Source organism: Anomaloglossus baeobatrachus, chromosome 9, assembly GCF_048569485.1.
Source record: "Anomaloglossus baeobatrachus isolate aAnoBae1 chromosome 9, aAnoBae1.hap1, whole genome shotgun sequence".
Lineage (NCBI taxonomy): Eukaryota > Metazoa > Chordata > Amphibia > Anura > Aromobatidae > Anomaloglossus > Anomaloglossus baeobatrachus.
In genome coordinates, this window is record NC_134361.1 from 48489406 (window position 1) to 48507320 (window position 17915).

Consider the following 17915-nt stretch of genomic DNA (forward strand, 5'->3'; position numbering starts at 1 on the left):
CCACATAGGCAAATAAATCAAATCATAGATTAAGTTATATGTAATAATGAGAAATAACACTGGCAAAAAGTATTGAAAACACTTTATGAAATGTATATAATACTTTGTACAAAAGCCTTTGTTGGTAATGAAGCTTCAAGACGCTTCATGTATGAAGAAACTAGTGGCATGTATTGCTCAGGTGTGATTTTGGCCATTCTCCCTCCCACAAAAATGCTCTTCAAATCCTGATAGTTACATGAGCTCCTTCTATGAACTCTGAGCTTTAGTTCCTTCAATACATTTTATATTGGATTCAGCTCCGGTGATCGGCTCGGCCATGATAGCAGCTTTATTTTCTTTCTCTGAAATCATTTGATGATTCCCCTGTGTGTTTGGGATCATTGTCTTGCGGAAATGTCCACCCTCATTTCATCATCATCATCCTGGTAGATGTCAGCAGATTTATAACAAGAAGTGTCATAATAAATTTGTCCATTCATCCTTCCTTGAATTATGTGACGTTTGCCAGTGCCGTATGCTTAAAACAGCCTCACACCATGATGTTCCCACCTCCACACTTCACTGTTGTTGGTGTTTTTGGGTGATATGAGGTGCCTTTTGGCCTCCAAACATGTTGTGTATTATGGCATCCAAACAGTTCAATCTTGTTCTCACCTGACCAGACTTTATTCTTCTAGTATTTCACATGCTTGTTTAAATGTTGCTGAGCAAACTTTAAAAGCACTTGGACCTGCCTTTTGTTCAGCAATGGAATCGTGCATGGTGAGCGTGCATACAGGGCATGGACGGTGACTGCATTATTTATTGTTTTCTTTGAAGCTATTGTACAGTCATGGACAAAAGTTTTGAGAATGACACCAAAATTATATTTTCACATGATCTGTTGCCCTCTGGTTTTTAATTGTGTTTGTCTGATGTTTACATCACATACAGAAATATAATTGCAATCATATTATGAGACCAAAAGGTTATATTGACAGTTAGAATGAGTTAATGCAGCAAGTCAATATTTGCAGTGTTGACCCTTCTTCTTCAGGACCTCTGCAATTCTCCCTGGCATGCTCTCAATCAACTTCTGGACCAAATCCTGACTGATCGCAGTCCATTCTTGCATAAGCAATGCTTGCATTGTGCCAGAATTTGTTGGTTTTTGTTTGTCCACCCGTCTCTTGAATGCCCACAAGTTCTCAATGGGATTAAGATCTGGGGAGTTTCCAGGCCATGGACCCAAAATCTCTATGTTTTGTTCCATGAGCCATTTAGTGATCACCTTTGCTTTATGGCAAGGAGCTCCATCATGCTGGAAAAGGCATTGTTGGGCGCCAAACTGCTCTTGGACAGTTGGGAGAAGTTGCTCTTGGAGGACATTCTGGTACTATTCTTTATTCATGGCTGTGTTTTTAGGCAAGACTGTGAGTGGTGTGATTCCCTTGGCTGAGAAGCAACCCCACACATGAATCGTTTCAGGATGCTTAACAGTTAGCATGAGACAAGACTGGTGGTAGCGCTCACCTCTTCTTCTAATAAGCTGTTATCCAGATGTCCCAAACAATCGAAAAGGGGATTCATCTGAGAAAATGACTTTACCCCAGTCCTCAGCAGTCCACTCCCTGTACCTTTTGCAGAATATCAGTCGGTCCCTGATGTTTTTTCTGGAGAGAAGTGGCTTCTTTGCTGCCCTCCTTGAAACCAGGCCTTGCTCAAGCAGTCTCCGCCTCACAGTGCGTGCAGAAGCACTCACACCAGCCTGCTGCCATTGCTGAGCTAGCTCGGCACTGCTGGTAGTCCGATCCCGCAGCTGAAACAGTTTTAAGACACGGTCCTGGCATTTGCTGGTCCTTCTTGGGCGCCCTGGAGCCTTTTTGGCAACAATGGAAGCTCTCTCCTTGAAGTTCTTGATGATGCGATAGATTGTTGACTGAGGTGCAATCTTTGTAGCTGCGATACTCTTCCCTGTTAGGCCATTTTTGTGCAGAGCAATAATGGCTGCACATGTTTCTTTAGCGATAACCATGGTTAACTGAAGAGAAACAATGATACCAAGCACCAGCCTCCTTTTAAAGTGTCCAGTGGTGTCATTCTTACTTAATCATGACTGATTGATCGCCAGCCCTGTCCTCATCAACACCCACACCTGTGTTAATGGAACAATCACTAAAACAATGTTAGCTGCTCCTTTTAAGGCAGGAATGCAATGATGTTAAAATGTGTTTTGGGGGTTAAAGTTCATTTTCTTAGCCAATATTGACTTTGCAAGTAATTGATGTTAAGCTGATCACTCTTTATGACATTCTGGAGTATATGCAAATTGCCATTAGAAAAACTTAAGCAGTAGACTTTGTAAAAATTAATATTTGTAGCATTCTCAAAACTTTTGGCCATGACTGTACGCGCTGATTCCAGGTCTTTTTGTCGCTCTCCACAGGTGGTCTTTGGTTCTTGGACAACTCTTCTGATAATTATTTTCATTCCTCTGTCTGAAATCTTGCTGCGAGCATGGTCGGTTTATGGTGAAATTATGTTCTTTCCACTTCTGGATTTTGACCCCAACAGCGCTCACTAGAACCTTCAGTAATTTAGAAATGTTTCTGTAACCACTGCCATCAGTATGGTTTGCAATAATAATGTTGCAAAGTTCTTGAAACAGCCCACAGGTTTTACCCATCATGAGATGTTTCTTGTATGTCATCTTGGTAATTTGATATCTTTTTATAGGCCATCAGTTGAATCGGCTGATATTATTTTTCGCTAAGTGGCAGTATTGCTTGTTATTTACTGATAAACTTCAGCTGATGTCATTACTTTCTATGGCTTCTTGCACCTCTCTTTCTTTATGTGTTCGATACTTTTTCCCTGTGTCATTTCTTCCTATTATTGAATGTTCTCAGTGAGAGGAACAAAATTATAATCTTGTGATACCTTTTAATGGCTAACTAAAATAAAATAAAGTGATGTTACAAAGCAATCTTTCAAGACATCTCAGGTCCCTTCATCAGGCAGGGTATGACAAAATATCTGAAGAAACATAAATATATGCACAAACAGAGCAGAGGGATGGCATAATAAAAGACATTTAAATAAACAAACACTGAGCTTAGAACGTGAATCCTTAATTAGCTTTGATTAGTGGTGTGAGAGTTTTATTGTCCCAATATCCATGTAGGATCAGAGGTCTGGTAAGTCTCTGGAATAGACTCCTCAGATATTATAATGGACCATAAATCCTCCTGACATGTTGAGTCCTATGTCCACAGAGTTAAACATTTTAATGAATTTGTATTCCCAGACCCTGCGATGGCTCTGTGATCTGAAGTTGCCTTTTAATATGACAACTTTCATATGGTTTATGTTGTGTCCTGAAGCACAGAAATGTTTGGTCACAGGTAAATGAATTTTTTTTTTCTGTAATTGTGTGGAGGTGAGATCTTCTCTCAATGAGAACATTTAAATAATTTTTCAACTGGCTAACACGGTACCAAAACCTTTTCACTTATTTCTCCCTATTACACATAACTTAATCTATGGACATCTATGATTTGATTTATTTGCCTGTGTGGATTGGATGGGTCGTTACGGACATCTGGTGAGAAATTCATGTCAAAAGCACCTTTCAAAATATATTTACTTAGAAAATTGGTAACATATTCAATACTATTGCAGAGGTGAGTGGTAACTTTTACAATGAACAGTACACAGCAGAATTAAAAATCCATTAGTTCCTGAATATAAATAATATTGTAAAGTTGCTTATTTTACAATCATTTTGCAATTTTACTCATTTATGAAGTTGAGAAAAGTGCTATAATTTACTCAGAATGCGCTAGTAAAGTATTTGAGAATAAAACAACATCTGTAAAGAAGTATTCTCAGCAGAAGTCAGAATATATTGACATATTACTATTCTATAACATGATTGTTCGAAGTCTTACTTCTTGGATCTCAATCCATAGTGACAGAAAAGGGACCTATATCCCTCTTTCTAAGGATCAGTGGGGTCCCGACATGTAGACTCTTCCCAGTCATGAAGTAATTGTGTAGCGCCCCTGAGCCACTCAGGGCACTACAAGGAACTGCATTCTCCAGGGGATGCAGGACCTACCCCCTGGGACCTGGATTATTATATATAATACTAGCTGTCCTACCCGGCTTCGCCCAGGTTAATAACTGTTGTTAACAAAATAGAATGTATTAACATTCCCGGGATAGAATGTATAAATAGAATGTATTAATGCCCGGGATAGTAACTGTCTATCTGTTTCTCTCCCATTCTCTGTATGTCTCCCCCTCTGTATATATCTCTCTGTCTCTCTCTCTATCTCTTTGTCTGTCTGTCTCTTTCCCTATCTGTCTCTGACTGTCTCTGTCTCTTTCTCCGTCTGTCTCAATCTCTTTCCCTGTCTGTCTATCTATCTATCTCTGTCACTTTCCCTGTCTGTCTATCTCTGTCACTTTCCCTGTCTGTCTCTTTTCCTGTCTGTCTCTTTCCCTGTCTGTCTCTTTCCCTCTGTCTCTTTCCCTGTGTCTGTCTCTTTGTCTGTCTCTTTAAATGTCTTTGTCTGTCTCTTACCCTGTCTGTCTCTTTCCCTTTCTTTCCCTGTCTGTTTCCCTGTGTCTGTCTCTGTCTCTTTGTCTGTGTCTGTCTCTTTGTGTCTGTCTCTTACCCTGTCTATGTCTGTTTCTTACCCTGTCTGTGTCTGCCTCTTTCCCTGTCTGTGTCTGTCTCTCTCCCTGGCTGCATTGTGACACGCCAACATTCCATATAAGGGCGTGGCTGCGCATTCTTCTGAAGTTCTGGCTGCACTGTGGCTCCCAGCTCCATTCGCTTTAATGGAGGCAGGTTTTTTGGCGAATAACTGTAAAGGGCAAGGTTAAAATTTCCCCTTGAAACATAGCCTATGACGCTCTCGGGGTCCAGACGTGTGAGTGAGCAAAATTTTGTGGCTGTAGCTGCGACGGTGCAGATGCCAATCTCAGACATACACACACACATACACACACACACATTCAGCTTTATATATTAGATTAGTGCCGATTAGAGTTGAGCGGATTGTCGTCCGTCGGATCCCTCGCGGGTTGTGAAAGAAGTCCGGATCCGATCTGGAATCCGGACCCATGTATGTCAATAGGGAGCGGATCCAGGGAGAGGGAGAGGGAGAGAGGGAGAGGGAGAAAAAAAAACAAAAAAAAACCCGAATCCGGATCATGCAGCCGGATTCCCGGGTCCAACTCGGACCCGGATCGGACACTGAAATCGCGCGGATCCGGACTTTTACAGTTCGGGTCCGGACTTTTACAGTTTGTGCTTTGCACTAGTGTTGAGCGGACCCAATCTAAATCCTAGTTCACCACTCCAGACTGGACACACAGGATTAATCTGGAAGGGGGATGGTCGCCTGGAGATAGGAACGAGTCCACTGATTAGCCAGCCTAGTGGGAGGGGTTTGAGAGCAGTAAAAAGTTGAAGTGCACACAGTGAGGTGTGCGGACGTGTCCGAGCTGGGTCCATGCAATGGTGACCCCGGGGGCACGGGAGAGAGGTCACCAGAGCAGGTATGGGGACTGGAGCACGTACGGGGCACAGGGCCCTAGATCAGACGCAGTTTCATACAGTCGTATAAATACCTGCACAGTGGAATACCTCTAAGGACTTCACCGAACCCAATAATCCGGGAGCATCAGCAGTAAACTAGGATCGGGGTTTGGACACTTACCTCCCCACAGGGTCCGCACTGCCCGCTGTACAGAGAAGGAGAATGCTAACCCCAAAAGGGACAGTCGGGCCCCAAACACTTCAAGCTAAGGGACCCAACCAACAGAGAGTGCCGGGGACAGAGCAACCTGAGTCACTACATTAGCACTGATACTCCTGGGATCTGAACCAGCTGTCCAGAGGTCGGAGTAAGTAGAGACTGTTCATTCAAGTCTGTGTAATCTCCATTATTACACCTATACACCTCCCAGGCACGGCCCTACCTGCGGAGGGCTCAACACCTTTGCTGCCATCCCTGGGAGTACCCACATTTAGCAGCGGCAGTTCCCTATATCTAACCGCAACCCGCAGGTGGCGCCACATGAACATTAACGTTATCATCCCCTGTAAATATCCCCTTTTATTAAGCTTCCCCAGGGCACGGGACCGGGCAACGGCCACCAGAAGGGACATTCCCCATGTGTAACCGCCCGTGACCGTGTACCCCCTTCCATGGGTGACTCAATTGAATATCTTAGTCCTTTAACTGTTGGAAAACTCCTTTCAGCAGTAATCTGGACATATTTAGGCAATGGCAATAATACAGATATTTTTCCTTTAATAAGGCAGAATAGTGGATATAAGTGAAAACATGGTCAAAGTAGGATTTGGCATTACAGTATGACATGCATGCATTTAAAAGGCACGGCCACGCCTGAGGATATTTTCAGCAAGCTGAATCCTATTGGTGGGTATTGTACATACTACTTGAACCGCGATTTGCATAGATGCGGTCACATGCTGACTAGAGTCTCAGCCATTTGTCAACAGAATCTAATGAAAAAAACAGCAAAGATTCTTGTCGGAACGTGACCTAAGCTTTTCACATTGCAAACTTATGGTTTTGTGACAACCACTGCAGCCAATAAGAACTGAATCCTGACTGTGTGTACAATACACAACATTAGAATTTGGATGCTTTCTAAATAAGATCAATACCCATTACAGTTTCCCCCACCTTGGTCACATGTCTCTTTACTTAATCTTGGTGTAGTGCAGTCGCTGGACGCAGAATTTTTACATTTTACAACTTTTCCAGTGCAGAAGAATAAATTATTGAAGCATTTACAAGCTGAGCCACTAGGGGCATGTTCACGCAATTTACAACCGTATTTTCGAAAACCTATTCTGCAATCACAGGAGACGTCGTAGCCCTTACAATTCCCACCTCCTTGCATACAGCTTCCAAATAAAGTATCCGGCGTTCTGCAATAGGGTGACTTATCGGAATCACAGTCTACGTCTTGTCCGAAACAAGCATGAAAAAAGATAGTGCTATACAGGAAGCACATTAAGTCATCAGGCTTTGTCCACAGGCTATTTACTTCATGCAGCATTTGCTTGGACCTGTCCCGCCCACAGCCATGACTCAGTCATGGGTACGGGATTGAAATAGACCAGGTGAGTGCTGCTGAGAGCAGTTCTACTATTCATATATGAGGCCGTATGGCACATTTTATAAAAATATTTTAGTGTAGGACTGCCTCTAATGAGATTTGCCGTGACGTGGCGAGGCAGCTCAAGAAATTGCAATTTTTTGCCAAAAATCTCAAAATTTTTATAATAAGTACAGTTTGGAATGTTTAGTGCTGAAGTGCACATTTGGTGCTGGCTTTTTGTTTTTTCTTCATTGAATTGGTCGGTGGTTGACCTCCACCTTGCTATGCACCCCAATTTGGGATGTATTCCATCTGTCTAGATTTTGGCGGTTGGTGACTGTTCACATTAAGTCATCAGGCTTTGTCCACAGGCTATTTACTTCATGCAGCATTTGCTTGGACCTGTCCCGCCCACAGCCATGACTCAGTCATGGGTACGGGATTGAAATAGACCAGGTGAGTGCTGCTGAGAGCAGTTCTACTATTCATATGTGAGGCCGTATGGCACATTTTATAAAAATATTTTAGTGTAGGACTGCCTCTAATGAGATTTGCCGTGACGTGGCGAGGCAGCTCAAGAAATTGCAATTTTTTGCCAAAAATCTCAACATTTTTATAATAAGTACAGTTTGGAATGTTTAGTGCTGAAGTGCACATTTGGTGCTGGCTTTTTGTTTTTTCTTCCAGGGGAAGCAGGCTTGGTAATTGTACACCCCGCATTTGTATAACAACAGTCACAAGTGAAAGGTTTAGATTTTCCTGTAAGAAAGTAAAACAAAAAATTGTGATGAATGTCGTGTACCATTTCTTCTATTCTTAGGGTATGTTCACAGTAGAGTTTTTTGGAGCAGTTACCCTTAAAAAAATAATCAGAAAAATCACTAAAACACTAGAAAGACTCTTCTTAACCTTTTCCCATCCAATAAAATTTCCTGTTTTGGTCATCGAAATCCTATTATAGTTAGGAAAAAAAGTCAAAACAGAATTTTGCAATATGAATGAATTTTAGTAAGGCCTGAAACACACGTCCGCAGAAAACACGTGCGTGTCTCGCGGTCCGTTTTTCAGGTCCGTGTTCCGTGTTGGATGTCCGTTTCTCCGGTACGTGTTACATCAGTGTGATGGCGTATGCTTGCCGTGCGTGCGTGTTGAATGTCCGTGTATACGTGAGATGCGTACGTGTCATGTCCGTGTGCAGTCCGTGTGTCTTGAGCCGTTTCACCATTAAAAAAATAAAAAAACGCACACGGACCATACGGAAAGTACACGTACATGGTCCGTGTCACGTACGTGCAGACATGGGCCCATTGACTTTAGCGGGTCCGTGTCTGCGTGATGCCGGCAAAACGCAGACATGTCATCCGTCTAAAAAACCGCACACACGTACAAACCACACGGTCACACGTTCCGTGTGGTTTACGTGTGTGTGCCTGTTACCATAGGGTAACATTGGTGCACGTGTGTTCGTGCCGCTGGTATGTGTCAAAAAGTCCCAAACACATACCGGCGACACGGATGTGTGTTGCAGGCCTCAAATAAATCAACTAGAAATCAAGTATTCACATGTGAATGGCAAACAAGACATGAGCTTGGGTTTTCCTCAGTTGCAGTTGAATTTTTGGAATGCCCCCCCCCGGGGGGACTCCGGATAGGAAAAGGTTAATCATTTCTATTGTAAAAGAAAACACTCTGCTGATCATACGTTCAGTCTTTTGGTCAAAAAGAAAAATGCCTCTTGGGAGAAAAAAAAGTGCATATCACTTCTCTGAAGCATCTTATGGTTGAATCTACTAGTTACTAAACTATATCTAATTGGAACCCTAGAAAAGAAAAACTACAAAAAAAAAAATTAAAAATGAAAAACATTTTCGAAACCACTTCAGGAAACATAAAACTTCTACAAAAACATCCTCTAGAATGAGCAATTCCTGACACTGTTTTCACTCACTGTTTTTGAACACCTTAAAAAAATCTCTGTGTGCACATAACCTTAGAAAACATCAGGGAGAGGACAAAGACAAATGACCAAAAGAAGCGTAAGATTCAAGATCTATCCGGTCATGTGGAGCTTTTAGACTTGGATTATCAGTGTGTACATGTACAAAGCAAGTCAGAAGCGGGTGTATAGAGCAGGCTCAAGGGATGAGGTCGCCCCATACCCGCCAGGTAAAGGTTATGTGTTAAGCGGGCTTTACACGTAATGACATCGCTAACAAGATGTCGTTGGGGTCACGGAATTCGTGACGCACATCCGGCCTCGTTAGCGACGTCGTTGCGTGTGAAACGCAGGAACGACCGTTAACGATTAAAATTACTTACCTAATCGTTGACATGTCGTTCCTTTCCCAAATATCGTTGCTGTTGTAGGACGCAGATTGTTCGTCGTTCCTGCGGCAGCACACATCGCTATGTGTGACACCGCAGGAACGAGTAACAACATTGTACCTGCGGCCGCCCGCAAATGAGGAAGGAAGGAGGTGGGCGGGATGTTCGGCCCGCTCATCTCCGCCCCTCCGCTTCTATTGGGAGGCCGCTTAGTGACGCCACTGTGACGCCGAATGAACCGCCCCCTTAGAAAGGACCAAGAACGTGGAGTGGTGAGAGGGAGTAATAAAGATAGAGTCCCTAAGTGTGTCTGTGTATTTATTTCTAATAAAGTATTTTTTCTCTGTGTGATGCCTTTTTTTAAACACTTTATTGGAAATTCTTAATGGCCGGGAAAACCGTCATTTTAGCTTTTATTTAAAAAAAATCAATAGTTTACATGAAAATAATAAACTTTGTATTATATGTTAATCAGAGAAATCTGCTTCTTTCTCCTCCAGAACTAATAATTCATTTTCATAATTCTCAATTCAAGGATAAAATCTGTATTCAGTGAAGAAAAATGATTCCATAACTGAGATAGATGACAGTTGGTGCTATGTTGCGAATGTCGTCTGTGTGGGTGCTGTTTTGGAGCTCCCTCTGGTAGCCAGGAATGGTAGTGAAGCTGAATCTGAGCCTGTGACTCAGACAGGTGTCAGCATTAATTGGGAATTAAAGAAGTCATATTGCAGACAAGCCTGCTGTATATAGGAGAGCACTTTTTGCCTTGCTTGCGCCGGTGATAGTTGAATTTTACTCAGTCTCTGAACCTGGCTTGGAGTTCTGTTCTTTCCTGTTTTCCAGTGCAAGACATCTGCAGATAAGTTTGTAAGCTTTTGCTTTGCTCCCTTGTTTACACCTTAGGGTGTTTGTTTTTCTTATGTTTTGTTCTGAATCTGTTTTCTTGCAGGTGAAGATTTGCTTTTCTAGTTTGGTGAGCATGGGGGTTCCCCCTTTGCTAGCTCTTCTACAAGAAAAGCGAGATTCTCCCTGTCAAACTTGATTCTTTGCACTTTTGTATTTTTGTGTTCTTTTTGGTATTTTGTCTCTCCCATTAATTACAAGAGTACCTGATATAGTGGGGGTGAGGTCGCTCGACCTCCAGGGCCATTTTTACTATCAGGAGATTGGTATTTTTCTGCAGGGCTTTTGTACTGACTGCAATAAGTTTCCTTTTCTTTCCTTTGTATCTAGGTAGTCGGGCCTCGACTTTGCTAAATCTATTTTTATCTGTGTATCGCGTTTTTCTACATCATCATAATCTTTATATGTCGGGGGCTAGCTTCTCCTTTGGGGACTACTCTAAGGCAAGGTAGATTTGCTCATTTCTATCTGTGAGGTGTAGCTAGTTTCTCCGGCTGTGACGTGGCATCTAGGCGTTTAGGAACGCTCCACGGCTACTTCTAGTGTGGTCTTATAGCAAAAACAAATAACGGCAGCAATCAATAATCAAAGACAAAAATTAAGCTTAGATAGAAATGAATAAATCATCTGAAAATTCAAACAGTCCGAACTGGAACATCGATATTCAAAAACATTTTTCAGGATCAAAAGCAAAAGAATGATCAGATAAATCCTCTGATTAACACAGAATCATAGGGATGTGTGCACACCGAGTTTTTGAGGAGTCTTTTAGAGCAGGTCCACTTAAAAAACATTTTAAAAACTTTTCATATTAGTTTCTATTGTAAAACCACTTTTGCTGTTGTTGGTTTTGGTTGCCAGGCGGGAGGAAATAAAGTGTTCCCCTCCAAACCAAGCATTGTCCAATCAAAAAGGCTGCGGAAAATAAAACAATTTAGGGAAACAAAAACTTCTGAAACAATTCAAAAATGTTCAAAATCACTGCAACAAATGTTGCATGAAACAAAAAAAGCCTCCAAAAGCTCCACAAACAAGGTGTGTTTCCCAAAGTGGTTTCCTCTCAATAACTCTTCCTTTTTGACCACCTAAAAAAACAACTTTGTGTTCATATAAATGAAAATGCTATAATTATCAAAGCCAAAGTTTTAGTAGCAGATTTTATGTTTGTTTCCAGAATATTATCAAAAATAGCAGTTGCACTCAATTAGAGGGAGGGAGAAAAACCCAAAGAGATGTATATGGTGAACTTTGGAATGTGAAAATGCATTACTACAAAGAAAACATGAAATTTTAAAAAAAATGTTTGTGGGAAAAAATGAGTTATTTTGCAATAAAATTTGCTCGAGCCCAGTTACCGCGCCAAGGTATAACTCTCAACTGGGTCATAATCTAAATGTCTGCCTCTTTTCATGTCATTCCTTTATAAGGGCTAGAGAAGAATCTGCAAACGGAAAATTAAAACCCCTGAGGTCACTGGGAGGAGTGCGCTGACAAAGGACATGACTCCATAATACAACATACAAGAATTGCTGGCACTGCCTAATCTAGTCTGAATTTCTGCAAACTGAACATAGCATACATTATCAAAAATAGCAGTTGCACTCAAGTAGAGGGAAGGAGAAAAAAACAAAGAGATGTATATGGTGAACATTGAAATGTGAAAATGCATTACTGCAAAAAAAATATGAAAAATTTGAAATAAAAAAAAATTGAGAAAAAATGAGTTATTTTGCAAATAAAAGTGACCAAGTTTACTCAAGCCCAGTTACCAGGCCAAGGTATAACTCTCAACTGGGTCATAATCTAAATTTTTGCCTCTTTTTGTGTCATTCCTGAAATCCTTTATAAGGGTGCGCTCACACGAGCGTATGACCCGCACGATTATCAGATCGCATCATCCGGCGCGGCCGCACACTCTTTGGACAGGAGCATGTCAGCTGCATGTATTTCTATGCAGCTGACATGCGCCTGTTCGAAGAATGTGCGGCCGCGCCAGATGATGTGATCCAATAATCGTGAAGGTCATACGCTCGTGTGAGCGTACGCTAAGGGCTAGATTATAACCTGCAAAAGGAAAATTAAAACACTTGAGGTCACTGGGAGGAGTGCACGGACAAAGGACATTACTCCATAATACAAAATACAAGAATTGCTGGCACTTCCTAATCTAGTCTGAACTGGTGCAAACTGAACATAGCATACATTATCAAAAATAGCAGTTGCACTCAAGTAGAAGGAAGGAGAAAAAAAACAAATAGATGTATATGGGGACCCAGTTGAGAGTTATACCTTGGTGTGGTAATTGGGCTCGAGTAAACTTGGCCAATTTTATTTGCAAAATAACTTTTTTTTCCCAAACATTTTTTTCAATTTTTTCATGTTTTCTTTGCAGTAATGCATTTTTACATTCCAATGTTCACCATATACATCTGTTTGTTTTTTCGCCTTCCCTCTACTTGAGTGCAGCTGCTATTTTTGATAATGTATTCTATGTTCAGTTTGCACCAGTCCAGACTATAAGATTAGGAAGTGCCGGCAATTTTTGTATTTTGTTTCCAGTATATCTTAGAATTGGATCTGTTAATAATTTTTAAATTAATTTTCTGCATTTAGCTTAATAAAAATCAAAACCTTTGTCAAAGTGTTTGTTGCTTGTTATTACTATAAAAAAAACCTGTTTACCAAATAATGTGAAGAAGAGGCATAATATGAAAATCATCGCTCCGACAGCTATTTAGTAAAAGGATCTGCAAAAAAAGAAAAAAAGAAAGACACAGACATTCTTTAAATACATGTGGAAGAGTAATATGTTTCTGCAGTATGTATAGTAGATAAATCATAGATTATTTTACCTTAATTCTTTCTGGGGCTTCTCACTGGACTAATAGTGTGATCATAAATGCAGTCGTCTTCAGGAGAATAAACAGATGAAATGGCGATTGTTTCGTAATTACACCATTTATAAAACCTTTGTATAATTGACCGTGTCATGTGCTCGATGATCTGTAGCGCTTGAAATCAGTGATTCATTGAATATTACGAGCCAAGTTCTGACATCTAGAAGAACACCAAAAAGTCCTGAGGAGTCCCTAAGGCGCCAGGTCCAAAATACGATAGTGAACTCTGCTGCATAATTAAATCATAGGGTTAATTTCTTGGTATTTCTTTACCGCGCTTTGTTTTATTGCGTAACGGCTTTAATCCTCTGCATAGCCCAAGGGTAGCAAACTTGAAGGTGAAGTTCTTGATAACTAGGTACAGGGATATATAGACAGAATCCAGAAACCAGATCAAAAATCAAGAGAAAGAAGCATCGTAGCTAATAGTAACATCAACAGTAGCAATTACTTTTGAGTAAGGGTTAATCAAAGGAGCTTAAATTGCCGAAGATCAAGTGGATTTTACTCACTGGGCAGGCGAAACGGACCAACAAACTTGAGGGTTACAGAGTTTTTTTGAAAGGCAACAGGCTTGGACAGAGATAGTTGGTTAGTATATATCAATAAGCTGTGCAAGTACAAGCAGCTACTATATGTCACAGTTCTACTGTGCGGAACATTTTGCACACTGGTGATGCTCTTACATGCTGTCCTCATCTGCTGAGCCGACACTTACGTTTCCTTTGTGCAGAGCATTTTGCATTTGGAAATGCTCTGCTATGTGTCTTTTGCTCCTACAGAAAGGTTGTCTTTCAGCACTAGGTTCCACACTAGTTCTGGGATATGCTTACACAGATGGTCCTCGTTCCTGGTAATTGCTTCATTAGGCTTCATTACTAGACATGCTCTGCCTGAACTTCGCCAGTTGTACTTCCTGTTTGCTCAGTTGTGCTCTTGGCTCCTGTTGTGTAAGTGTTCTAATCTTGGCTTCTCGACCTGAACTGTTATTGGCTATCTTTGTAGTTACCTCCTGGCTTCTGACCTCAGACCATTTCCTGACCTTGTTTCTGTCTTGCTCACTGAGTCCTATACATACTCTCCTGGAATACTGACCCTCCGTCTGTGACTTGACTGCTTACTCACTGTGTACTTTCGTGTCCTCCTGTTTCCTGATCCTAGCTTGTCTCACTACCCTTTCATCCATACTGCTCGTAGTGGTGTCTAGCATTACACATCACACTATGGAGCAGTCAGCTGGCAATTACTTCAGCAGCTCCTCCATCACACAGATTTTTTTATTTTTATCTTGTTCACAATACATCACAGCACATTCACAGTGCTGGTCATGGCCCCTTCTTATTGTTACCTCGGTTGACAGTAGTGTAGAACAGCAGCTCTAATCTGGTAACTTGCACAATATTGCAGCCTATCCACCTATTTTCCACATTGCAGTTCCTTACATTAAAATACTTGTCTTTGATAATTCTCTTCACACTCTTCACTCAAATTCTCAAAGTTTGATACACCATTGGTGCAACATGTCCAGATGCACAGAGACAGAAGAGGTAAAGGGGCCCACATCCAACTTGAAACCACATGGAATTGTGCATTATGATGAGCTATCAGACGTCAAAAGGCCCCTATATATTGTTCTTGCCCAGGGGCCCTCTTCTTTCTGTGTCCACTCCTGCCTCATGGATAAGCCTCTATACTGCTTTCTGATGTGGCTAAACCTCACTATTATGTTGGCTAAGCTTTATACTGTTGGCAGATACACTCTTGACTCACAGGAATAAATATCTATGCTCATCTCTATGCTGAAAGCTCTAGATTTCTCTGTAATAATGGCACTCTCATCCCATCCGGTGGGTAATCTCTGCCACCTGAAACAGACTACATCCACTGAAGTACAGACTGGATCTTCATAAATGCTCCTCTTCGACCCTAGCTAGTGCCTTGCAATGGCACACCAATTGGTAAGTGTCTCTCACCTTTACTTGCTAGCTTCCCATCTTAAAGACTTCTTATACTGAGACACCATCTTTTAGGACTCTTGCCTAGCTGCTCTTCTAAGTCTCTACTCTCTCGAGGATGTTAAGATCTAGCTCTCTTGTACACACCTACTTTGCGAAAGTAGAGTAGGAAATCCTAATAATGCTAATGCCACACATCCCATGACTCAACATTTTACACAGCAAGCTCAGCGTATTATCTCTTTATGTTCTTGTTACATGGTGACTCACCAGGTGTCATGGCGCCTTCTTACCCTGTTGACACTGCAGAGTCTGACACGCCATCTGGTGCTTTTGAGTTGTTCACTTAGATCCGGGCATCGACCTGTTGTGTGTTTACTAATGATCAGTCTAGCAAGAGCTATTTTCTGCTGGCCTGTGAATTGTTCCTAGGGTCATAGGTTTCTGGAGACCTATCATGGCTGCCTCCACCCTTAAATAGATGGTAGAATCTTCTCCTCTATGCGGATTATAGCTCTATACGATACCGGTCCATATGCATGGTTATCAAGCTTCTGCTAACCAGCTATATGTTAGTCTGGTGTGTGGTGTAAATACTCTTGTTGTTTGATTATTTCCTTCTTTTTCTTTATTTCCTCCTGAGCATGTTTTGTCTCTACCTCTGTGAGTGATTGCTTTGAGTTTGGGTTTCCCTCAGTCTGTCTTTCTGTGTAGGGTTTTACCACTCCAGTGGTGGCCCTCTCCTGGTTTGGGAGTGAGGGGATATTAGACCTAGAGCTGATCAGGACTTAGGCGGGCTTTACATGTTGCGACATTGCTAGCATCGGCTAGCGATGCCGAGCGCGATAGCACCCGCCCCCGTCGCACCTGCGATATGTGGTGATTGCTGCTGTAGCGAACATTATCGCTATGGCAGCTTCACACACACATACCTGCTCGGCGACGTCGCTGTGACTGCTGAACTATCCCTCCTTCAAGGGGGTGGTGCGTTCGGCGTCACAGTGACGTCACTAATCGGCCAGCCAATAGAAGTGGAGGGGCGGAGATGAGCGGGACATAACATCCCGCCCACCTTCTCCCTTTCGCATTTCTGTCGGGACACAGGTAAGGAGAGGTTTGTCGCTCCTGCGGGTTTACACACAGTGATGTGTGGAGCTGCAGGAACGACAAACAACATCGGACCTGCGGTCGACCCGACATTATGGAAATGAATGATGCTACACAGATCACCGATTTTCGACACTTTTGCGATCGTTTATCGTCGCACCTAGGATTTACACGTTTGCGATGTCACTACCGGCGCCGGATGTGCGTCACTAACGACGTGACCCCGACGATATATCGGAAGCAATGTCGCAACATGTAAAGCCCCCCTTAGGGCTACGCTGGTGGTCCAGACCTCTTCCCCTTCAAAAGTACCCCTGGGATAAGGAACAGTTAGAAGCCCCCTAGTCTGAGGGTCAGTTTAGGACTCCTTCTTCCCAGTTACTACGTTACCCTCATGACAGCCTCTTCTCTCTCAAGGACTTTAAACTCTAGCTCTCTTGCACGCCCCTATTTGGAGAAGGCAATCATGATATTGCTAACGCCACACATCCCATGACTCAGTATTTTACACGTGAAGCTCAGTGTATTAACTCTTTATGTTCTATATTTATTGCTTTAGACTTCATTCCTTTTACTCAGTGACACCCTGTATGGGCACGTTGAGGGGTGGGTTCTTCTACAAAATCCATGGATTCTCATATCACAAATCCTTCTCATCACACATGAAGGACTTTATTGAATTAATTGCAAAGTTGACAGAGTATATAACACATAGTATAGTACAACAAATTGCATTACATCTAGTAGCATATATTATGAACAAGACATTGACAGTGTGAAATAGAGATTTTCAACAAGGTGGTATCTCAAATGCAACGCGGTAACCTATAACAGTAATGTTAAGGGACTATGCAGACAGCATTGTAGGAAATTTAACCCCTACTACATTGTGCATACTTTATACTACTAATGGAAAACGTTTCCTCTTGTTCTTTGTGTTTGAGAGCCAACCAACTGCACAACTGATTTGTGACAAACCGTACAACAAATGACAATACCTATAGTATAGAACTATAGAACAAGTATTATTGCTATTGTTCTTTTTATGACCCAGCAAGTGAAGCCAAGAAATAAAGTCATTGTGCATTGCTTCACCTTTTCAGGTGTACAATGATACACAAGCCAGAATTTAAAGGCCCAAATAAATAATCACTAATAATATGATAATCCTTTATTACTTTATTTGTAACATCTATTTGTCAAAATCTAATATTAACTTTGTTTTTGTAAATTTCATTTCACTGTTTAGTCGAAAGGTTGCACAGGACCAATGCTGATCTTAAAAATTTAATTTTAGAAATGTATGATCAGTGGTTGGTCGGATCGATAAATGGAAATGTAGTCCATCAGCCGGGTATTCTCTGGCTGTTAAGGTGGCTTTACACACTGCAACATCGCAAACGACATCGCTGTAACGTCACCGGTTTTGTGACGTTACAGCGACCTCCCCAGCGACATTGCAGTGTGTGAAACCTATCAGCGACCTGGCCCCTGCTGTGAAGTTGTGATCGCTACAAATCGTTCAGGACCATTCCTAGGTCCTTTGTTTCCCGCTGTGCAGCATGCATCGCTAGAAAGTTTCAGTGTGTAAAGG